At 37.6% G+C, this 25406-nt stretch overlaps 1 pseudogene; it reads left to right on the top strand.

Annotated features, from left to right (window-relative positions):
* The window catches only part of LOC137005239 (uncharacterized), a 615607-nt pseudogene that overhangs the window by 260762 nt on the left and 329439 nt on the right, over positions 1–25406 (top strand).

Raw genomic sequence — 25406 nt, 5'->3', positions numbered from 1 at the left:
AGTCTGCAAGTGTCCTCTTTTTGAAAAGACCTAAATTTACCTTAAAAAGATGAAAAATACAGTTTTGTGAGAATCACACTTCAATTTGATGTATGCTTAATTTTAGGGCTGCACGATTAATCGCATGCTATTCTCACGCACATTTCGTCAGTAAAGCCGGTTCCCTGATTACCGCTAAATCTCCATCACCTGCTTTCAAATGAAGCGGCATTTAATAGACAGAGCCGTAGATCACTGAAAAGCCACGCAATATCGCGTTCATATCGCAGATGAATCGCCTGCGAAAGTAGATGTGTTGGGGAAGTAACACGTAACATTTTAATTACATTTTGCTAAAATGAACGAAATGAACGAAATGACTCGAAAAAACATTCGTTCATTTTGTTGAACGAGACTCAAAAGTCCGAGTCAGTAAAATGATCCGAACTTCCCATCACTAGAGATTAATCGTGATTAATTGCGATTAAAATTTAATCTATTGACAGCTATAATTTTGATGTTAAATCCACTATTGTATTATATATAATTGTTCTAAACACAGTATTTAGTTTAATTACATCAGAAGTAACTGTAATTAAATTACAGAAAAAATAGGAGTAATGGATAATTTGACATGGTTTAGTGTAACTTTTACCAGGTTTGGTTAGTGGTGTCTAAAATGCATCTTTACGCACAACTGCCAGCCAACATGAAGAGTTTCTTGAGAATCCAGAGACACCAGCAGCTTCAAATACCTGTTTGCTGCTCAACACTGGCTTTTTTATAGCTGCCCTTTTAATACAATTATTATCTTTTTAATTATTAATAATTTATCTGACCGAGTTCTGCTGTGCTCTACATCACTCACAAATCTTATGATAATTCGATAATCTCCATTCAGTTTTCACACAATATTAGTTGTTTTCATGCCTTTTGCACAACATTGCACCATTTCATGCTTTTCATCTTCAGAAAGATCTTTCTTCCTCCCCATATTGCATGAAAACTGTGACTTGCTTAATAATGTGGAACAACCTCTAAGTAGGGTTTCCATAGACCTGGCAAATTATTTTGTCTGAGATTTATACCAGTTATCTAAAAAGACATGGATAAATAAACAAACTAAAATCTGAATGTTTATTGTACTGAAATCTTACTGATATGTCACTTGCATAATAATTTGGAACGCAGTGTATGTACATTTGCCGACTCCATTTATTTATTTTTTCAAATAAATGACGGCTGTTAACAGCGACGCAAAGAATTGTGGGTTATCTGCAGCAGCGAAGGATACACCTCATGCATCCTCCGAATTCCTGCGAAAGAAGAACGCATTCCAAGGTCACGTTTTTGAGAGTCCTACTTACTTTTCTGAAACGATACAACCTCAATGAAGTATGCAACCTTCAAATGCGACCTCCGGAGGATGCACAGCTTCTCTCTCAGCCACTTCCTTTTTCCTGGTGGCTTTATCTGGTCTCCCCATGTCAATTACTGCAATGAAACACAGGTGTTTATCATTTGCACTTGACCTACTTACGGACGGCTCGTCTCCTGCCTCTCTCTCCCGCTGCTGAACCACGCCCCCCTTGCCACACACTCGCTCTTCTCCGATTGCTCCACACCAATCTTTTGACCTGAGGGAGGGATTCTAACAGACCAATCACAGCACTTGTGGTCTGTGTAGAATTGATGCGTTACATTATAGCACAGAGATGTTGCACATCAGGCTACATGTGGTACTCACAGCCTATGCCATGCCTACAGCGTACACGTGACGAAGAAATATAAATCGGCCTTAAGTCTTCAGGAATGCTTGAAAATTACAGGCAGGTGTATTTGATTAGGGATAAAAAAAGACAGTGGTCCTCCAGTACCAAACCTGCCCATCCCTGATCCATAGGATTGGATAGGATAGGATAGGATAGGATAGAGTATAGAACATACATGTTGTTGGTTTTGATGCTTTAAATGTCTAAATTGTTTTATGTCTATTTTTGTCCTAGACCTGATGGCACTGAAAGAAGCGAATCATGAACTTAATGAAAGGGAAAAAGAGAAAGAATATTACAATGAACATCATGATTTCATGAATGGGAAAAGATCAACACAGGTTTCCCCACAAAAAGGAGTTCAAAAGCCAGGAACTAAGAGTGTCACACACAAAAAACACCTTAAAGCCCACATGAGAATTCACACTGGAGGGAAACCATTCACCTGCCAGCAATGTTGAAAGAGTTTCAGTCATAAAGGAAGCCTTAAAATCCACATGAGAATCCATACTAGAGAAAAGCCATATATCTGCAAACAATGTGGACAGAGTTTCAGTCAAAAGGGAAGCCTTACAGCCCACATGAAAATTCACACTGGAGAAAAGCTTTACACCTGCCAACAGTGTGGAAAGAATTTCAGTAATAAAGGAAAATTTGAAATTCACATGAGAATTCACACTGGAGAAAAGCCTTACACTTGCCAAGAGTGTGGTAAGAGTTTCAGTGAGAAAGGAAACCTTACAGCCCACATGAAAATTCACACTGGAGAAAAGCTTTACACCTGCCAACAGTGTGGAAAGAATTTCAGTAATAAAGGAAAATTTGAAATTCACATGAGAATTCACACTGGCGAAAAGCCTTACACTTGCCAAGAGTGTGGTAAGAGTTTCAGTGAGAAAGGAAACCTTACAGTCCACATGAGAATTCACACTGGAGAAAAGCCTTACACCTGTCAACAATGTGGAAAGAGTTTCAGTCGAAAAGGACACCTTATGGACCACATGAGCACTCACACTGGAGAAAAGCCTTACACCTGCACTCTGTGCGGGAATGGCTTCACACGGGAAGGAAGCCTTAGGGAACACAGGAGAATTCACATTAAAGAGAAGCCATTTACATGTGATCAGTGTGGAAAGAGTTTCATATATAAAGGAAATCTTAAGGTCCACATGAGGATTCACTTGAAAGAGAACTGAACTTTTTGAAGTTGTTGCTGTGGAAAGAGCAGATGTGTAAAGAGTACCTGAAAACAATTCTTGAATAAAAGTACAGATACCTTATAATGAAAATTACTCCATTACAAGTTACCATTTCTAAGACAACTTGAGTAAAAGTCTTGGAGTATCTGATATTAACTGTACTTAAGTATTTTACTCATGCTGAATTTAGGTTCAAAGATGCACTAGTCCAGAAATGCCAGTGAAAATAAGAAAAGAAAATATTTGATTAATGGAAATCATGTTTATTTTCTAAAATCGAAATAAAATTGAACAGCTCAATATTTGTTGACACAACAGCCTCTTAAATGTTAAAAGTGTAAAACTCTTGCAGTTCTCAAAGCTTACACTACGTCCCATGTCTTCTCTTTTCAGCTTATGGAAAAAGTGTAATTGACACGATGCCAGTTTACACCTTCTTCATAACTTGAATAAGGAAGGCGGTCTGGTGGAAGCTCAATATTTGACTTCATAACTTGTTTAAATAGTTGCATATAAATGCATATAAAAATGCGGAATCAAATTAATCGAATCGCATCGAATTTTAATGTGAATCGTCTCGAATAGAATTGTTCTGAATTTGATAAAAATAATTCGAGAACAAAACGAACACCTGTGATTCCTGAATCGAATCGATTCAGAGCCCTAATATTCACCCTTAAGGCTGGTTCACACTGTGCGATTTTGGATTTTGCAAATCCTAAAAGATTCCTATAATCCTAGCCTAAAATCTGTTGTCTTTGATCACTAGTTTGACATGTTCACCGACAGCCAGTTAATGACTGTTGCGATCAAATTTTACCTCCGACGAAATTCTGCCAGTGTCAGAAGATTTGGCGCACAATCCTCCAGTGTGACTTCTCCTACGACGAACGTCAAATTGTCTTCATTTTTCAAGACAAGCCATGATCAAAATTAATGATAGAGATGTCGTTGTTAGCCACCATTTCAGTCCCGCGTGTAACGCAGCTCACTGTCATCGAATGTGTGTGTTTTGATGATGTAAAACTCCGGATAAGTTTTCATGTGTGCGTCCGTTTTTAATGCGTTTTGACTGTCGTGCAGTCTGACATTAATGACAGCTGAGATCCCACAGTGTGATATGAGGATCATGTTCGTACAGTCTGACAAGTAACCATCGCAAAGGACCATTATAAATCGCACAGTGTGAACCCGGCTTTAATTCAAATATTAAAAATGTCTTAAAGATTTTGTAAGCATATTGTGTAGTTTTGCTTGGAGTCAATTGTTTTATTTGTGTTTAATTGTGTGACATAATTTTAGGCCAGGCTGTCATACAAAGAAATTATGAGCACATGCAAAACCGAGAGAGGACCAAAGAAAGAATAACTGATTACGTTGCAATTCAATTTATGCTTACCACCCCTCGGATCATTAGTAGACGAGGAAGACAGATAACTGTTTACACCTCTGGGGCCTGATGAATAAACATTGCATAAGCACAAAAAAAGGCATTAAATGATTAGTTCACTTTTAAGTAAACTTTTCCTGATAATTTACTCACCCCCATGTCATCCAAGATGTCCATGTCTTTCTTCAGTTGAAAAGAAGTTTTTGATGAAAACATTCCAGGATTTTTCTCCTTATAGTGGACTTCAATGGGCACCAAACGATTGAAGGTCAAAATTAGTTTCACTGCAGCTTCAAATTGTTCTACACGATCCCAGATGAGAAATAAGAGTCTTATCTAGTGAAACCATCGCTCATTTTCTGAAATAAAATTGAAAATGATGTAAGTTTTAACCAGAAATGTTTAACTTGAACTAGCTCTCTTCTTCTTCTTCTTTATTAGAATTCCAGCAGTGTAGATTCTGCTAAGTGTATTACTGCCCTCCACTGTTTGGTGCCCATTGAAGTCCACTATAAGGAAAAAAATCCTGCAATGTTTTCATTAAAAACTTAATTTCGTTTTGACTGAAGAAAGAAAGACATGGACATCTTGGATGACACGGGGGTGAGTAAATTAATAAATAATTATAATTATTATAATAAATATTTGAAAGTGAACTAATCCTTTAAAATGTGGGTATGCATTTTCCACACATATATCAGGATTTATAAAAAATAAATTTGTGCGCACCATACGCATACTCTTAACTGTGCGTAAGCAAAGCAATGAAGTAAAACAGAATGATTTTAAATGGTTTTACCTCTGATATACACATCTGGATTAAATATGCCACTCTCAACTTTATTTCTAGAGCATTTTCAGAAACCACAGTGGGTATCAAAGTGCTGTACATGAAAATAGCAAAAAATAAACAAATACATTCAGTTTACAACACATTAAAAGCTATGGAAAATAAATACGTTTTTAACACCCACTGAAATGACCCTAGAGGAACCACCAGACAAGACTGATCATTGGAGCGAAGAGATCTCAAAGGTTTATGTAAACTATTTAAATCAGAAATATACTCTGGTGCCAAGCCATGGAGAGATTTGTAAACATACAACAAATAAATCAGTGTACCGAATCATGATTCAGATCACATGTCAAACTGCTAACAGCTGAAATCACGTGACTTTGGTGCTCCGAACAGCAGATTCGATACACTGATTCACTGTGATCTGATTCTTCCTGGAGCATTGTTTTTAAATCAGCCATCACTAAATAAGTCGTTATTTTGTTTTTTTTGGTGCTCCAAAAATATTCTTGTCGCTTTATAATATTAATATTGAACCACTGTACTCACATGAACTGATTTAGATGTGTTTTTAGTACCTTTATGGATCTTGAGAGAGGAAATGTCCATTGCTCCCTATGGAGGCCTCACGGAGCCATCGGATTTCCACTAAAATATCTTAATTTGTGTTCTGAAGATTAACGAAGGTCTTACTTAGAGTAAGTAATAAATGAACAGAATTTTCATTTTTGGGTGAAATAACCAGTTAAAAGCCTAGCAGCAGAGTTGTGAACCAGCTGCAGGTGAGAGAGGGAGGCCTGACTCACACCCAGATACAAAGAGTTACAATAATCCAAACAAGAAAGACACAAAGGCACAAACAACCTTCTCCAAATCATTGAAAGAGAGGATGGACATCAACTTGACTAGAGATCTAGATTTGATGATCAAATTTAAGCTCAGTCAAAAATAAAGATTTTTCACAAAGGAAAGTTTTTCCCCAGGAAGCAATAACAGGTTTTTATTAGAATCCATATCACATCCTCAGACAACAGACTTGTCTTCATTCAGTTGGAGAAAGTTGTTTGCCAACCAACACTTCACATCAGCCAAACAGTTAAAGAAAGACTCGAGAAGATAGCTCCCCATGTTTCATAGAGAAGTAAATTGGGGAATCATCAGCATACAGATGGTAATTTATACTGTGCTTATCAAAAATCTTAACATGATCAACTGTATTGAAAGCAGGACTGAGATCTAACAATAGAACAACAGGACTACCTGAATCTACATCTAATAAAATATAATTTGAAACCCTCAATAGAGCAGACTCTGTGCTATGACCAGCTCTGAAGCCTGATTGAAATCTATTGAGATATTATTTCTAACATTCAGTTGTACAAATACCGTTTTCTCTAATGTCTTTGAAATGAAAGATCATTTTGAAATAGGACGAAAGTTATTCATGTTAGAGGCATCAAGATTCACAACTATTGACAAATGATAACACACTTGGACTAATTGAGTTCACCACCTCCTAACTAAAGCAGATGAGATAACATCACATGAGGAACAAGTAGGCTTCATATGTGCAACTATGTCTTGAAGTTGTGACAGAGACACAGGAATAAAACTCAATTTTTTCAAAGGAGCAACAAAAGTAGCAGGATCATTACTAACAGATGAAATCCAAGAGCCAATTCCAACAATCTTACCAGTAAAAATGTTCACTTTTCACATGTGTCCACAGAAAAAGAAATTGAAGGAGGGACAACTGGTTGAAGTACTGTAATAGTAGAAAAGAGTATTTTTGAATTAGGACAATTCTTTGAAGTAATGTAAAAAAAACTGTGTGATCTAGCTAATTTAACTACTTTTTGAAACTTCGTCAAACAATCTCTCAAAGATTCATATGAGACTTGTAATTTATCTTTGAGCCATTAACGGTCAGCCCTCCTGCACTCTTGTCTAAGAGTATTGCTATTGCTGTTCAACCAGGACTGAGTCTTGCCTTTCTTCTTCCTAGTTTTCAAAGGAGCCACAGAATTCAAAACATCAGAACATGAAGAGTTAAACTGGATACTCAACTCCTCAGGTCCCATACCAGAACAAGGACTGAAAAACATCTAGCACCTGAGATTCAACAGCAACCAAACTATCATTAGCCTGACCATTATAAGAAAAATTAGGGTTAAACAAAACAGTCTTGTGCTCAGAAAATACAGTGTCAGCAATTTGCACACTGCCAACAGAAAAACCAAGTGTTAACTCTATATCGAGAGTATGACCACGTTCATGTGTAGGGCCTAAAACACACTGATAGACCAAATGACTCTAATAGATGATTAAACTCTGGTCTGGAAGAACAACACACGTGAACATTAAAATCCCCCAAAATAAATATTATCTGTAAAAAAATCACTTATACAATCTTTATGATGTGGGATCTGTAAATAAGAGTACACAACACAGATTTAAAAGAATTCAACATAATTAACTGAACCTCAAACGTTGAGTAAGTCTCAGTAGATAGTAGTCTGCATTTAAACTTACTTTTAAAAATAACAGAGATCTTGCACTGATCAACACCATTGTCACTGAAGTAGAGTCAGAAGAAAGTTGAGAAGATGGACCGCAAGTTCAGGGGTGTAGAATACGTAAGAAAACTTTTTATTAAAAGTTGTTCATGACCTGTTGGGGTTTTAATGGAGCAATGTATATAAATGCAGAATGATTTAAAATTCAAAGAGACAGAATAGTCTATACATGACATTAATGTTTCCATGGCAATCAGTCACTCACTTGTCACGTCACGACACGCCCGCAGTCGCACCCGCGGTCCCGCGCTAACTGTATTCAACATTCATAGAGGTCAAGAAGAGTTCAAAGCGGCAAAAAACTCTCCACTCCTTTTTTCTGAAAAAGTCAAGCATTATAAGTTGGCATGTGGTATCCAAATTGTGTTGCACAATGTTGAGTAACTCTGCCTATTGCTCTTGTTGAATAATTAGCCAGTTTTGATGGAAATTATATGGAAAAAATTAGCTGCCCAGACAAACTTACATTATTTTTATTGTATTTTCCGTGTGTCTTTTGTAACGTCCTTAATTTTAACAAATATGTTAACAAAACCCTTCAAATAAGAATAAACCCAGCAAACACAAATGTTCCCCTAACATTCCCATATGATTCCTGTTTGGTTATTTTTTGGGGGGACCAAATAAGAACGTTCTCTATTGGTTCTTTTTTTGCAACCTAAAGAGAACATTCCCTGCAGGTTATTTTTGAGTTTAATCTTATAACCTAAAGAGATCCTTCCCAGAACTTTCCCTGCAGGTTATTTTTGGGTAGTATTTCTGTCAATATTGGTAAATTTCATCTTCTGTACCATTTGGGATTCCTGTGACCTGTGGGATTCCTCAGGGCTCCACATTAGCTCCCTTGTTATTTTCTCTACATATGCTCCCTCTTGGTACTATCTTTGAAAAATATGGCCTAAATTATCATTGTTATGGAGACAAATATATAGGTGCTGGTCATATAATTAGAATATCGTGAAAAAGTTAATTTTTTTTATTTTAAATTATTTTTAAAAATATAACTTTCATATATTCTAGATTCCCTACATGTAAAGTAAAACATTTCAAAAGTTTTTTTTTTTTTTTTTAATTTTGATGATTAGAGCGTACAGTTCATGAAAGTCCAAAATCCAGTATCTTAAAATATTAGAATATTTCATAAGATCAATCAAAAAACAAACAAAAAAACACATATCCTTTATATTCCAATCGACCCAGATCCCATAAAATAATTGTGGTTACTTATTTAGTATTTTTAAACCACTTAAATCATAGTTAAAACGTATGTGATTACTGTATATTTAACATTTATAATGTTACCAATTAAGAAACGAGTCCTGCTAGCAATACTAGTGTTAACAAAAATAAGAAATCATTCACTGCCTTGTTTATTCATGGCCATGATTTCCTATTTTATTCCCTAGTTTTAGCAGTTTCATAATTAATTTGTGGAAGTCTTCCTTTCTGTGTGTAGAGGTGCAGTTCCGTGACCAGGCTACAGGGGCGCTGTACGGCAGCGCAGCCACACACACTCAAACACAGAAATCCAGTTTTTGTTCAAGGAGGGGATCAAGAAAAAAACTGCATATCAGCACCGCCTCCTGAGCCGATGGGGACCGGGGATTTGGTCTCCACTATGTTTTTGGTCCTCACTATGTGAGTGTGCTAACGTGTTGAGGACCCCACTATGTAATAAAAACAAACACACACACACACACACACACACACACACACACAAAAGGGACACTTTACCATAAGCATAAAAATCCCACAGTCATTTCCACAGATCTGGCATGGCAAGCCCTATAATCAACCAAAAAAATAAGGTAAGATTAGTTATACATGAAACATGACTGGTAGATCAAAGCTACAGTCTTCTCTGTCACATGTCTTATATATGAAATGCAGATTACAGGCAATCATATTTCATTGTAATATCAAATTATGCAATATATTATTCACCACAATATCATGCCCAGTCTTCTCAGTCCAGCTCCCTGGATTAATTTTCTGAGCAAGATCTCTATACAAGAAAAAATATAAATAATTTGAAACAGATAGATGTGACAACCACTGAGACATTATCAGCTGAAACATATCAGTACAGGCTATAGGAACGTAGCCAAAATGTAAATTGCTATATGAACATTACAAACAGTAAGCCTCAAATGTGGACCTAAATATGGCTCTGTACTCAGCATCACCAAACCCAGACTCATGCAATGTGTACTGCGAGTCTAAAAAGAGGATCTCTCTCAGGAGTGGCTTCATGATCTATATATAATATGATAATGGTTAAAGACATTCACATAAGTTTAAAAGTCATTAGGACAAAGAGTAGAGCTGCAGTTCACTTTGTTGGAATACACATGAACTAACCAACTTAATATGTTTATGAACAACTGAAAAAAGCACAAATGTCAGGGCATGTCAAAACTTCTCCAGGCCCCAAATCAGCCTCAGACTCCAGAGGGTTAATTACCAATACGTATACTATGTAGTATTTAGTAACAGTAACATTCCCTTACACAGAGAACAAAGTGTTCTGGCCCGTTTGCTTTGGTCCAACCTGGAAAGACTAAGAAGTCTTTCATGTCAGCATCCTCCTAACATTAAAGCTACTGTCCGTGATTTTTGTCCCTCTAGCGGTTAATAATCAGAACTGCACGCGTCTTGCGGAGGAACATTCTAGCCGGAGCTACTTTTCTCTGTGTATGTCTATGGAGAGTCACACAGTTACTGTGAAACTCTGCGGTGAATCCTACCAGTTCGGTCTGAAATAGTCCGAATATAAACACTTATTATAAGTGTACCATAATGATTCAGGATAAGAAAAAAACACGTTTTGGAAAATGGATTCATGTTGTATATTCTCATTATATAATTTTTGTAAATTTTAACACAAAAAAGCTAACAATGAAAAATGTTGTCATTATGCAGATCTACATTTTTGTGACACCATACATATTTTATATTCACTCACTGGGAAGTTGGCAGTGATGTTGCTTTGTGTATCCTTCCATGTCAACGAACATGTCCTCGATATAAATGTCTTTGCCCTATGAGGAAAAAAACAGCAACTTTGAAAGTAGACAATAAAATAACAGAATAAACTAGATGAGTAAATTTCGTAGACAAACTTTAAGTTGGCTTGAAAAAGCCAGAAAGTTTGGAGTAGTTTTAAAAGCTTGAAGTTTGAAATAGTTTAAGTTTTAGTTTTAGTAGTTTAAAAGCTAGTGAGTGAGTGTGAGTGATTGTGTGTATGTGAGTGAGTGTGTGTGTGTGTGTGTGTGTGTGTGTGTGTGTGTGTGTGTGTGTGTGTATGTGAGTGAGTGTGTGAGTGTGTGTTTGTGTGTGTGTGTGTGTGTGAGTGTGTGTGTGTGTGTGTGTGTGTGTGTGTGTGTGTGTGTGTGTGTGTATGTGAGTGAGTGAGTGAGTGTGTGTATGTATGTGAGTGAGTGAGTGAGTGAGTGATTGTGTGTATGTGTGTGTGTGTGTGTGTGTGTGTGTGAGTGAGTGAGTGAGTGAGTGAGTGAGTGAGTGAGTGAGTGAGTGAGTGAGTGAGTGAGTGAGTGAGTGTGTGTGTGTGTGTGTGTGTGTGTGTGTGTGTGTGTGTGTATGTATGTGAGTGAGTGAGTGAGTGAGTGAGTGAGTGATTGTGTGTATGTGAGTGAGTGTGTGTGTGTGTGTGTGTGTGTGTGTGTGTGTGTGTGTGTGTGTGTGTGTGTGTGTGTGTATATGTGTGTGTGTGTGTGTGTGTGTGTGTATATAAATATATAATTAACATTGACTGAAAAATCTGAAGGCCGTCCGTCATGTTGAGAGATTACACTGAGGGTGATCTATTGTAAATTGTAACTGTAATTCACACCCTTGTCCAGTTGGTGGCGAGTGCGCTCCAATGTAGCAGCAGAGCACTGGATCCAGAACTAAAATTAAACTGGCACGAATCTTTTGCTATGCGTTTAATACCGCACAGGCGCGTACCCAGAAACTACATGATATATGACGCCACATTAAAGAACGCCAAAACGGTATTAATTGCTTGAATTTCTTAATGAAATGGACAGAATTTTAAATCTGAGACTTTGTTCCATATCAAAAGCAACACAAAGCTTTAAGCCATATTGCGATTTATTGGGTGGGAGGCATACTATGCACGGTTTATTCATCAACTGAAAAAGGCATATAGCCTACCAAAAGATCGACTGGGATTTATGAATCGATATTGGTCTTTTGAATGTGACCAAAACAGCAATGAGACATTTTAATTATTTATTAATAAAGTAATGTTTTCTGAATCAGTGTCGGCGGCAAAGATGAAGTTGATATTGACTCTCCTCATCTCCTCATGGACGCGCTTAGAGAGAGAATGCACATTTCATTCGGTTTATTCTACATAAACAGAGTAGCCTATTTCTTTTCGTTTTGAATTATTTCGTGTTCGTTAAAATAGATATTTCATGCTTTCTATAGAGATATTTCTCATGTCTCTGAGGCAAGCAGCCTATACGCTGAGTTTCGGTTCATGCATGTAAGACGCGCTCCAGTTCACGCGCCAGTGATCGCGCCCGCGCCTCCATGTCATGATTATATTGTCTACTATATTTGCTTCTTATTTATTACATCCAGGAAATTTGTTGATGAAACATTGATTAAAATTAAGATACAATTTTTACAAAACGAAATTCACTTTAAAGAAAGGCTTTCTACAAAACAAAACTTAATGAAGTGGTCAAAATCATGTCTGACCAGCTGCATGTCTCCCGACATACTGCACATCTTATGATGCGTCTTACTCATGCTCTTCACTTTTCATAATCAAATAGATGAACTTAAAACATAACATAGGACTATTTAAACATAAATATGTAACCACGTTTTCTTTAATGGTTACCAACACGTAGCCTATAGTACAGTACAGAGAAATTTCACGTGTGAATTACCAATTCAATTGTGAACAAAAATAAAAGCAATTAAATGTGTTATTATAATTAAAAGATGAAATGGATGAAGATGACGGGTAATAATAGATTATGACAGATTTTTTACGACCCTGTCCGTCAAAATGACGGACAAAGTTACAGTCTAACGCAACCTCTGATATATATATATATATAATGTGTGTGTAATATCTGGAGTATTAACAAAGGAAGGGAAAGGAAATGTACAGTTTAAAAAGATGTATGAAAAGCTTATAATTATGCATTTGTTTTTTAGGTGACTGTCCAGATCATAATTGTTCATGTGTTAGAGGAGAAAGAGACCACGGTCAGGGGACAGAGAGTGAAAAGAAAGAGCATTGTTGTGGCTGATGCTAAAGATCTGTTGCTGTTAACTGTCTGGGGTCAGCATGAGCTTGTGTAAGGATATTGGTACCAATTGGACAATGTGTCTGTGCGGCAGTTCAAAGGAATGGCAACTCTAAGCACAACTGTGCAGACACAGGTGACCAAGATCGATTGTGGTGCAGCAAGGACTTTTTCAGAAGCAGAACTGCAGACAGCTTTGGGTGAAATAATTATTGAACATTTCTGCCCGAAACACCACGTGTTGCAGGCTGTGAACAGAAGTACGCTGATGACCAGGTGTGATTGTTGCCAAGCTTTCTGTAAGACTTCCAAAACAACAGTGGAGTTTCGGCGTCATGTGACTGTGAAGGTCCAGTCTGCACAACAAAAAATAAACCTGGATAACAGTCAAATTCGAGACCTTTTGTCTGTCAAGGATGCAGAATTTGCTGATGTACACATTTTGATTACAGACATCCTAGTACATGATGAGATTGTCATACAGACGTGGAGAGAGTATGTGGTCAAAGTCAGCTTTGTGGACAGAAGTTGCAGCAGTGGTGCGGGAGCTTCAGTTTCAGTGGAACAAACACCTGGCACAAGTACAGAAGCTTCTGGTTTTGAGCTAAAGCGAGAAGAGGCTGCAGCGCTGGAAGTCTTGTTTGAAGGACAGTAAAGAACCACCTTGTGTAGCATTGGACGCCTCCTGTTAAAGTGTGTGTGTTTAATGCATGCTTAACAGGAGAGAAGAGGCGAGACGTTTGAAGAGCACTGCTTATTTAATGTGTATAATTGTTTGTTCTCTTCTGAAGAACTTTTGAAGTTGTGCAAGTCAGCAAAGACAGTAGTATGTAGCTTTTTTACACTCTCAGAAATAAAGGTACAGTGAGGGTACAATTAAGTACTTTAAGGTACAAATTTCACAAATGTGCCAGCAAAGGAACAAACATGTATCCAGCTGAGTACCAAAAAGTACCTTTCCAAAGAAAAGGGGCACACAATGAAATATGCATGGTGAAAGGTACATATATGTACCCTTTGAAAAGGTACATTGTCATATAAAGTAATAGTTAAGGTACAACATTCACAAATGTACCATTAAAGGTCCTATCGTGTTCCCATGGGGTACTGTAGGGTACTAAGAAGTACTTTTCAAGTTATAGGGTACACAATCCTCTGGGGTAGCAGCTACTTATGCGTGCCTTTTCTAAGACTGATAGAGCCTTTGTCATAATTTGTAAATGTATGCTGAATAATCCTCTGTGATAAGTGCATAATTATTATCACTATCAGTTTTCGTAAGTATTTTCATTTGTTTCTGCTAAGGGATTATTTACAGATTTATACTCGATTTTTATAATTATTATCATTATTATTGTTTTCATTTAAATAATTCTTGCATATATTTTGGGTTCTATAATAAGCACTATTGGTTCAAATTAATTCAGTATATATTATTATAGTTAAGATGGATGTGTGTGCTTGGTTGTGCGTGGGCGCGGCATTGCGTGCATTTAGAGAAGGAGTTCTCGCACCATCATTGTTTAAGATCTTCATAAGAAGGACTGTTAACTGTATTGTTTCCTATACGAGACTGTTGAGTCTGTAAACTGTTTATAGTGTTAACGATCTGTGTTGAGCACATTGTTAGCAAATGTGGTGTGATTAGTGTGTGCGTGTGCCGTGAGTTATGCAGAGATGAAATGTGGAGATAAAGTACCGAGTATAGTGTTATTCTGCATGTTTTATGTTTTCCTTTATTCATTAATTCTGTGTTATGAGTTTATTTCGTGCTGTTTCACTGATAGTGAGTATGTATGTGACGTCATGAGTATGTAGTCGAGTGAACTTGGATGTACATCAATGGCATGAATGGAATTTGAGTGTTTACATGAACAGCATGTAAACAAAGGAATTGTCAACGGCGAAATAAAAGCCTCTAATGTACGAGACCGGTCTGATAGACCTCCAGCTCACAGCAGGTTCTCTGAGCAGGACTGGCCGAGCGACGAGCTAGCGGCCGGGGCAGGCGCCTGCTGGCTGTCGCCTCACTTCATGGAGCTTCTCAACTCCGAAAACTTTGAAGCAAATTGTCAATTCAGCATCAATTTTCACAAGACTGCCTATATTCGAAGTCTAAACAGTTCTTTTCTCGCCTAAAACGTTCTCATAAGTGAATTTAGTGATGAATAAGATGGCGAAAATTGTCCTGTTGTTGGTCTGTCTAATATTATGACTGGCTGTTTTTTCGCGCCATTATTCGTGTTCTAGGTCAGTGGTCACGCCTCTTTCTTTCACTCGGCACGGCAGTCGCTGGAGCCTGCAGGACGCTTGATAGCTCAACAATGGCCCTGCCAACTTTATCCTCAGATGAGCTGATCCAAACATTGATAAAAGGTGGTTTAACTATGACAGAAGTTAAAGCACAGAAATTCAGAGGTGAGTAATACTGTCGTTAGCTAACGTAAAGTTACATTTAAGTGACACTTGCGGCCCGCTGATTAAAGTTGGCTGCACGTTAGCTACAGTTAGATCGAACTAACATTATATCGGGACTTATTTTTAAGTTACCACTAACGTTCGTTACATGTAGCTAATTGTAAAGAAAAAAGCATAACGTTAGCTGACCTTAGCTAACGTTTGCCAGCTAGCTTAGAGTTGGCTACAGCTATCGTTAGCTAGCTTGAGTTCCTCATACAGCCAACGTACTCAACTGAAAAGTTGAGTTAAAGTTAAGTTGATGCCCAAATAGTGCTGCAGCTATGTATATTTTTATTTAATTGAACTAAAAAGTAGTAGTGGTATTTAGTATACTTTTCCAAGTGCAGTGAAGTACTACTGAAGTACAAATACACATTGAATTAGTGTATTTATATTGTATAACTTTCACACTTTTATTTAGCACCAAAATAAAGAATGTACTACAAATGTACTTGCTTGTATTTAAGTATTTTTTTTAATGCACTCAAGTATACTTTTTTCTCCAGGGTATTACTAAGTGCAAATTTACAGTAGCTACGTGGACAATTAACTTGTGATGGGATTGACTGGGTTCGAATCTGCCTTTTGCCGAGATCATTATTTTCCCTTTTCCCATCACATATCACATCAGAAAGTATTTATTTTCAATAAAAATGAAGAACATTTTCTAAAAGTGGAAGTAAATTGCCTAACGAGTGTTTAATAACAATAAAATCATTTACACTCTTATTATTGCATACTGCATAATTTTTTACTTCTTTTTTTTTGCATGTGGGATACCATGAAAATAAATATTAGTTCAATAACTTACTATTCTACCAGTTTTCACCTTTGATATTATAACAGTGATGAGAATTAAACTTGCATTGACTCAGAAGTATGCGGACGTCATTTTGTCACGTGCTGTCCACATGGTGAATCGTAATATCGGAGCTCCATTGATGATGGCTTTTCATAGTCGTGGTGCACGCGCTTAACTCTGAGTCAACCTACTCAGAGTCGATTGAACTAACTGAATTTAGCTGTTCTGAAACTGAAAACTCAAGAGTTTCCCATCTCAGAGTAAGTCAACTCAGAGTTCAATTTTCCGTCGGTGATCTGTCAACCATCCTCCATTGTTTCAACGACAGCCGGTAATGTCTCCTAAGAAACATAAGTGTTCTGTTGTGGGATGTAATAATGAACATAGTAGTTTTCACTTACTTCCGACATCAGAGCCACTGAAAACGCAGTGGATGGATTTTATTTACGAAGGAAAGGCGCCACTCAAAATTCCAAAATACGTTTATGTTTCCGCTAATCATTTTTTGACTGACTGTTTTGAGAACGAGGGTCAATTCAAAGCAGGTCTTGCTTCAAAGTTAATCCTCAAGTGTGGATTGTTGCCTACTGTTCGCGATCCAACGTCACCTCCAGAAGAATAGTGTATTTCATGTTTTTTGAGCAAATAGTCATTTCAGTCGATGTCAGCCAATTCAATTCAAATTCTAAAGTTGTTGTCGTCGTCGTAGAATGTCTGTGTATATAATTTAACCTTGTTTGTATAGTGTGTATCTAACGTACTTAGCAAACGTTATCACAGTATTTGTGTTTGTAGTTTCAAAAAACTGCGCGAACGTTATCACAGTGTGTGTGTGTGTGTGTGTTGCACATCCATAATTGCAAAGGGGACGCGATTAAAACTCTATAAGTACATAAATGTATCAAATAACCATTCAGAGATGTCCTGCTCCGTTCTCAATTGTGTTTCTTCTGCCGGAGTCTCTTCATCATCTGGGTCTGATTCCGGTTCAAACATGTACGGCTGAATGCCATACAAAACAGCGTGTCTCTCATTCTCAGCCATTCTGCTTCTACCGACTGTTTATTGCCATAGGTATGCAAGTTACAAAATATTTTACAAATAATTTAAATTATGCAAATAATTATACACTAAACCAATAGTTTTTACAAAACTATGTACATAAACCAGAGCTTTCTGTAGTGCAAATGTTTCGTGCAAACATGGCGATTCAGAACAGATATACATGTATATCCATGTAAACAGTCATTTTTCATGTCACCTTTAAGCAAACTGGTTACATAAAACTATGTAAACATACAGTCTTTGCTTAACGTGTGTTATGTGCATGTTGTGCAAAGAAACGTTAGTACACAAGTAAAAAACAAACAGGTAGTCTATTTTTATCAAGAGTCACAGCCCTCCATCTGCCACTTGAACAAGACTTGCGAAATTTCCAAATACACGTGGGCCTATCTTCTCATAGAGTTTGCTCAGCCTCTTACCCACCATCTTGCCAAAGCACATATCTTTGTCCTAAAGTTCCTTGTCCTCGTCGTACTTCTGCAATCTCGCCATTATGGCTTCTTGGACTGGAGTTAACTGCTCTGTTTTCCTCTTCTTCGAGCAAAGAGGCGACGGCACAGATGTGCATGCCGATGAAGACATGAAGATGATGGTGAGGACGGAAGGGCAACTGGTTCAACAGGGCAAATAAACTACTGCCACTCTTCGACCGGAACTTGAACTTGTGTTTAGCTGTTACTGGAAGCCAGGGATTGTAGTTTATAGTTATAAATGTGGATATTTTTCTTACAAAAATCAGGGTTCCCACTCTTTTTCAGCAATCATTTTCCAGGACTTTTCAATTTTACTATGGGCCGGAATAAAAGACAAGCTTCAAATCTCTTATGAGATTCTCAGAGACTGCATGCATCATTATCAACAGTTTGTTAAAGCTGCTAAGGAGAACTATTTTTCAGCTTTAATTACACAAAATCTGCACTGTCCGAAAGTGCTTTTTCATACAATCAATTCAGCTCTGAATAATGGTGGCCTAGCCGTTCCTGCCAGTTCTGAAATATCATGTGAAACTTTTGCTCAATTTTTTGTGCATAAGATTGGTAACATTAGAGCTAACATCTCAGTCCCTGCCTCCAATTCTGTCTGTCTCTTGGATCAGTCAGACTACTGCACTTTTGATCAGTTTTCCAGGTTTGAGCCTGTTTCCTTGCCTGAACTGTTAACAGTTATTCAACATCTGAAGCCGTCTGTTTGTTCACTGGATGTTATTACTCCTCGTCTATTAATTCAAATCTGGGATGTAGTGGGTCCTACTATCTTCTTCTGATAATAAATCAGAGACTTGCTCGAGGTATAGTTCCCTCTTACTTTAAACATGCTCTGGTGCAGCCCTTGTTAAAAAAATCCAACTTGGACTCTACCTTGTTAAACAATTATAGACCAATTTTGAAATTGCCTTTCTTGTCCAAGCTTCTGGAGAAGGTACAGGTGCTGGTGATATAATTATAATATCATCAAAAAGTTCATTTTTTTATTGCAAATTATTTTTAAAAATGAAACTTTCATATATTCTAGATTCCCTACATGTAAAGTAAAACATTTCAAAAGTTTTTTGTTTTTTTTAATTGTGATGATTAGAGCGTACAGCTCATGAAAGTCCAAAATCCAGTATCTCAAAATATTAGAATATTTCCTAAGATTAATCAAAAAATGGATTTTAAAAACAGAAAAGTTCAAGTTCTTTAAAGTATGTTCATTTGTACACTCAATACTTGGTCGGCAGCACATATACAGCAAATGACTTGCTCCTAGCACAAATTACAGCATCAGTGAAGTGTGGCATGGAAGTGATGAGCCTGTGACACTGCTGAGGCACTATTGAGCCTTCAGATCATCTGTATATTGTTGGATTGACTGATCCTCATCTTTCTCTTGAAAATATACCATAGATTCAGGTCAGGCATGTTGGCTGGCCAATAAAGCACAGTAATATCATGGTCAGCAAACCACTTGGAAGTGGTTTCTGCACTGTGGGAAGGTGCTAAAGTCCTGCTGGAAAAGGAAATCAGCATCTCCATAAAGCTTGACAGCAGATGGAAGCATAAAGTGCTCCAAAATCTCCTGGAAGATGGCTGCATTGACTTTGCACTTGATAAAACACAATGGACCAACACCAGCAGACGTCACGGCCCCCCAAATCATTACTAACTCCAGAAACTTCACACTAGACTTCAAGCAGCTTGGATTCTGTGCCTCTCCAGTCTTCCTTCAGACTCTGGGACCATGATTTCAACCACTTTCAACCACTGTTCACTGTCCAGTTCTTTTTCTCCTTAGCCCAGGTAAGATGCTTCTGACGTTGTTTCTGTTTCAGAAGTGGCTTGGTAGTCCTTTTCTTGAAGATGTCTGAGTGTGGTGACTCTTGATGCTCTGACTCCGGCTTCATTCGACTCATTGTGAAGCTCTCCCAAGTGTTTGAATCAGCTTTACTTGACAGTATTCTCGAGCTTGTGGTCATCCCTGTTGCTTGTGCACCTTTGCCTACCCAATTTCTTCCTTCTAGTCAACTTTGAATTTAATATGCTTTGATACATCACTCTGTAAACAGCCACCCCATTCAGTAATGACCTTCTGTGACTTACTCTCTTTGTGGAGGGTGTCAATGATTGTCTCCTAGACCATTGCCAAGTCAACAGTCTTCCCCAATAGTGTGGTTTCAAAGAACAAGAGATACCTGGAATTTATACTGTAGGGATGGTCATTTAATGACACTTAAATATAAATATTCTAATATTTTGAGATACTGGATTTTGGATTTTCATTAGCTGTACGCTCTAATCAACAATTAAAAAAAAAAAAAAAAAAAAAAAAACTTTTGAAATGTTTTACTTTACATCTAGGGAATCTAGAATAAATGAAAGTTTCATTTTTTTAAATAATTTACAATTAAAAAAAGGATTTTTTTTTACAATATTCTAATTATATGACCAGCACCTGTAGTTCTTAATCAACTTTTGACTTTAAGTACTAATAAGATTTTTGATAAATTTCAGTCTGGTTTTAGGTCAGCACTGAGACGGCCTTACTCAAAGTGTCAAATGACCTATTGTTGTCTGCGGATGCAGGGAACTGTGCGGTTTTGCTGCTTTTGGATCTTAGTGCAGCGTTTGACACCGTGGATCATGGGATCCTTCTTGAACGTCTGCAGGAGTGGGGTGGGGGTGGGGGTTGGGCGGTTAAGGGAAGTGTTTTAAGTTGGTTTTCATCTTATTTACAAGGTTGTTCATTTGCGGTGGAGCTTGGAGGTTCCATTATTCTCTTTATATATGCTGCCTGTGGGTGTGATCTGCCAAAAATGTAATGTGTCTTATCATTGCTATGCTGACGACATCCAGCTGTATCTACCTCTGAGTTGTAGCGATGATGCCAATATCTCTGCTTTGTTTAAGTGCCTGGAGGAAATAAAGGCATGGATGACGACAAGTTTTTTGCAGCTTAATGACTCTAAATCAGAAGTGGTCATTTTTGGCAATCAAAGACTCACCAACCAGCTCTCTGTAAAATTAGGCCCCTTATCTAAGAACTTAAACACCCAAGTTAGGAACCTTGGGGTAATTTTCGATTCTGAGTTAAAGTTTGACAAACAAGTTAGGGCCGTTGTTAAAAGCAGCTTCTATCAACTGAGAAGCATTGCCAAATTAAAGAGAATTTTGTCCTTCAGAGACATGGAAACTGTGATTCATGCTTTTATTTCATCCCGATTGTACTATTGTAATTCACTTTATATGGGGCTGTCGAAGAACCTGCTTTCGCGGCTGCAACTGGTACAGAATGCTGCGGCCGGATTGTTGACTGGTACCAGGAAATGGTCCAACATTTCCCCAGTGCTGGCTTCACTGCATTGGCTTCCGGTTGAGTACAGAATTCAATATAAAGTCTTGACAAACTTTTTCAAGAGTCTGTATGGTTTGGCTCCTGAGTATATTTCTTCTCTGTTCCAGCAGCATTGCACCTCTAGACCATTAAGATCCTCTCAGAGTTTGCTTTTAACTGTTCCTAGAGCACGGATGAAAACCAAAGGAGATTGAGCTTTCTCTGTGGCAGTGCCACGGTTGTGGAATAGTCTCCCACTGCACCTGTGACTCTCTAGTCTGTTTTAAATCGATGTTGAAGTCGCACCTCTATTCTGTGGCTTTTAGTTTCTGGAACTCTGGCTGTGATGATTACTGTGGTACTGTGTCTGTTTTTAAGCTCTTTTTGTATTTTCGTATTACTGTGTTTTTTGAGATGTAAAGCACTTTGGCTCAACAAGTGTTGTTTTAAATGTGCTATATAAATAAATGTTGATTTGATTTGTTGATCACACCTGGCCTAAAGTGATATATTGCTTTCCAAGTCTTTAAAAGTCTTACAGTTTATTGCCATGACTTAAATATAAAATCAGTTTTTAAGATAAGCTCTTAATCAAACATTATGACTATGAAAGCTTTTTTCCACCACAGAATAAAAAAAGTCGCAATTACCTTTTTTTCTACCTACTTTTTTTCTTGCAATTGCTGTTTATATCTCACAATTCTGACTTTATATCAAGCAATTGCGAGTTTCTATCACATTTGAGATAAAAAGTTGCAATTACCTTTTTTATTCAGCAGCGGACACTTCCATAGTTTATTGCCATGACCATAAAATCAGTTTGTAATATGAGCTTTCAATCATACATTATGATAAATTGTTCTTGTTACCAGTGTCCATATCATAGCAAAAAATATTGGAACTATTTTAATGTCTCGTTTAACCCATAACACATGATAGAATATGTGGCAGGTCTATTAATTATTTCTGTCCTATCCAATGCTGGTTATCATCATGTCAGTCAATATAATTTTGGATTCAATCCCCGATTTAAATAAGTTAGTCATTTCTAAAACTTTGCAGTGTGTATACTTAGCAGCATGAAAAACTTTCAAATTGCGAATGGGTTATAATTACATTTTCCTTTTTTAATCACTGCAGCTGTCAATCACTTCAGTGCAAACTCAAAGTTCTGCACTGTGAAAACTCCTGTTATAATCAATGAAGCAGGCTACACTGCACAATGAATCTCTTACTGACCTTATATTGCATCAAAATTATTAGTTAGCAAGTTAGTAAATCAGGTAGCTGCTTACTAATTAACATTTTCTGTATACATTTGAGCAGTTAATAGCATTAGCTAACTGCTGCAAGTGGCAACACAAACCCCCAGTCTTTAGCCTAGGTTAGACGCTTCTGACGCTGTCTGTTGTTCAAGAGTGGCTTGACACAAGGAATGCGACAGCCGAAATCCATGTCTTGCATACGTCTGTGCGTAGTGGTTCTTGAAGCACTGACTCCAGCTGCAGTCCACTCTTTGTGAATCTCTCCCACATTTTTGAATGGGTTTTGTTTCACAATCCACTCCAGGGTGCGGTTATCCCTATTGCTTGTACACTTTTTTCTACAACATCTTTTCCTTCCCTTCAGCCAGCCTCATGCAGACGGCTCACGCCAGCCGCATGACGAAAATTACATACATCAAATTCACAAACGCGGACGGCTGAAGTATACCCGGGCTTCAGTGATCACAAAAATTCAGCTGCAGGCTGCCACTGTTCAGAGAGCAAAGCTAGTCCACAATCTAGTAAACGTTTCTTTGTAGTAGCGCCAACTGAAAACACACTCATGTGACTGGAGAGACTCAGACATTGCAGAACTGAATATTGAACAGTCCACGCATGTGGATTTGGATTAAACAGGTAATCACTTTGATGCCGTGCCTGAACACCGTTTATCCCTTCACAGTAGCGTATAGCAGATGGGCGCACAGGGCTGTTAATTATTATTATTATGCCACTTTTATTATTAAATTAATATCCCAATTCATTTCACCGACGCACTGCGAGCATAATAAATGATTAGTTAGATGGTATCCTCCTCATTTAAAAAAACAACTTGTTTAACATTATAAAACTCTATTGTCCCGCCAGCGGACCACTGGGTCATTAAAGGGTTAAACTTGTTTGCTTAAAATTTTTGTGAATAATTTGCTGATGCAGGTACAAAAAGACGTTTTGTAACTGCAAAAAAAAATACAAAAAAATAAAACTTGTCACCCATGGTGCCAACTATAGCTGGAGAGGAGAGATTTGGCTGTGGCTAACTTACACAGAAGAGACATTTTTTCTCATCACATAAGATGAACTACTTAATGTGATTTCAGACTGTGGTGATGTGGTTTCCCCACTGCATGGATCTTCATGTGTATCTTCAGGTGACTGTTAAAAGAGAAACTCTTTCCACACTGATCACATGTGTGTGTGCCGCTTCTCTCTGCTGTGGATCTCCTTGTGTCTTTTCAGTGTTCCTGACTGACTGAATCTCTTGTCACAGTATGAACACTTGTAAGGTTTTTCTCCAGTGTGGATTCTGTGGTGCTTTATTAAATCGCTCCATGCAGTAAAAGTCTTCTCACACTCAAAGCACATGAACTCTCTCACACCAGTATGAATTTTCTCATGTTTTTGTAAACTACACAGCAGTGAAAAACTCTTTCCACTCACAGAACATGAATGTGGCTTCTCCTTTGTATGAACTCTCAGGTGTTTCTTCAGGGCTGATGACCCTAGAAATGTTTTGTCACATTGATCACATGTGAACGGTCTCACTCCAGTGTGAACTTTCTTGTGATCCTTAAGATGTCCTTTTTGTTTGAAACTCTTCCCACATTGATCACATGTGAATGGCTTCTCTCCTGTATGAACTCTCATGTGAACATCAAGACTTTGTTTGGTTGATAAACTTTTTCCACACTGATCACATGTGAATGGCTTCTCCTTTGTATGAACTGTCAGGTGTGTCTTCAGGTCTGATGACCCTAGAAATGTTTTGTCACACTGATGGCATGTGTGTGGCTTCTCTCCAGTGTGAACTTTCATATGCCTCTTAAGACCTCCTTTTCGTGTGAAACTCTTCCGACATTGATCACATGTGTGTGGCTTCTCTCCAGTGTGAACTCTCTTGTGATCCTTAAGATGTCCTTTACGTGTGAAACTCTTCCCACACTGATCACAGGTGAACGGCTTCTCTCCAGTGTGGATCCTCATGTGTTCCTTAAAATCTCCTTTTCGTGTGAAACTCTTCCCACACTGATCACAAGTGAACGGCTTCTCTCCTGTATGAACTCTCATGTGACGTTCAAGACTATGTTTGGTAGTGAAACTCTTTCCACACTGAGTGCAGGTGAAAGATTTCTTGGCTCTTCTTTTCTTTAAATATGTATTTTTAGTCTTTGAGCGACTCAAAGGTTTTTCTCCAGGTTTATCATGATGTTTCTCCTCCACTTCACTCAGTTCTTCACTCTCCTCCTTCACGTCTATCAGCTCTGAAATGAAAGAGAAAAAAAGTAATTTCACTTTCAGTAAATCAAAATAAAGAGAGAAATATTAAGTTAAATGTGATAAAATTGAGACTTGTTGTAGCAGTTGTCTATCACAAAACATTACGATCATTTTGATGCATTCGCATAAATTGTCCCTGAAACTGTAACATTAATCTTCCATGATATTAACAGCCATATTTTGACATTTGATATTTCATTAATTTTCCTAAATCAGTGTAATTATTAAGGGCCGTTCACAGCAGACTTCTCCTTCCACTGACTTCCTTTCATACACATGTGAATGTGGGACACCAGAAACACAAGATCAAGTGAAGTTTGCAGTAAAGTGGAGTAGATTGTATATTTTAAAATTTGAGTGATTATTATTCGTTATTCGTATGTTTTTAAAAATATATCACGTCATATCTTGACGTTTCAGCTTCTGTAGAAAGTTCACATGCTCAAAGTCTAGACTGATTTGTTTCAATATAACAGACTAAAATAATGGACAAAATATCTTAATAGAACATGATCTTTACTTAATATTGCATAATTTTGACTCTTACAGTGTATTGTTGGCTATTGCTACAAATATACCCGTGCGACTGGTTTTGTGGTCCAGGGTCACACTAAATGGAAATACTGAATTTTAAAGTTGTCTTACGGGTGTGAAACGGAATGAGGGTAAGTAATAAATTACAGAATTTTGATTTTTTGGTGAACTAACCCTTTAATTACAA

The sequence above is a fragment of the Chanodichthys erythropterus genome, chromosome 3, assembly GCF_024489055.1.
Source record: "Chanodichthys erythropterus isolate Z2021 chromosome 3, ASM2448905v1, whole genome shotgun sequence".
NCBI lineage: Eukaryota > Metazoa > Chordata > Actinopteri > Cypriniformes > Xenocyprididae > Chanodichthys > Chanodichthys erythropterus.
Note: the sequence above shows the minus strand (reverse complement) of the source record. Positions and strands in the feature narration are given on the sequence as shown.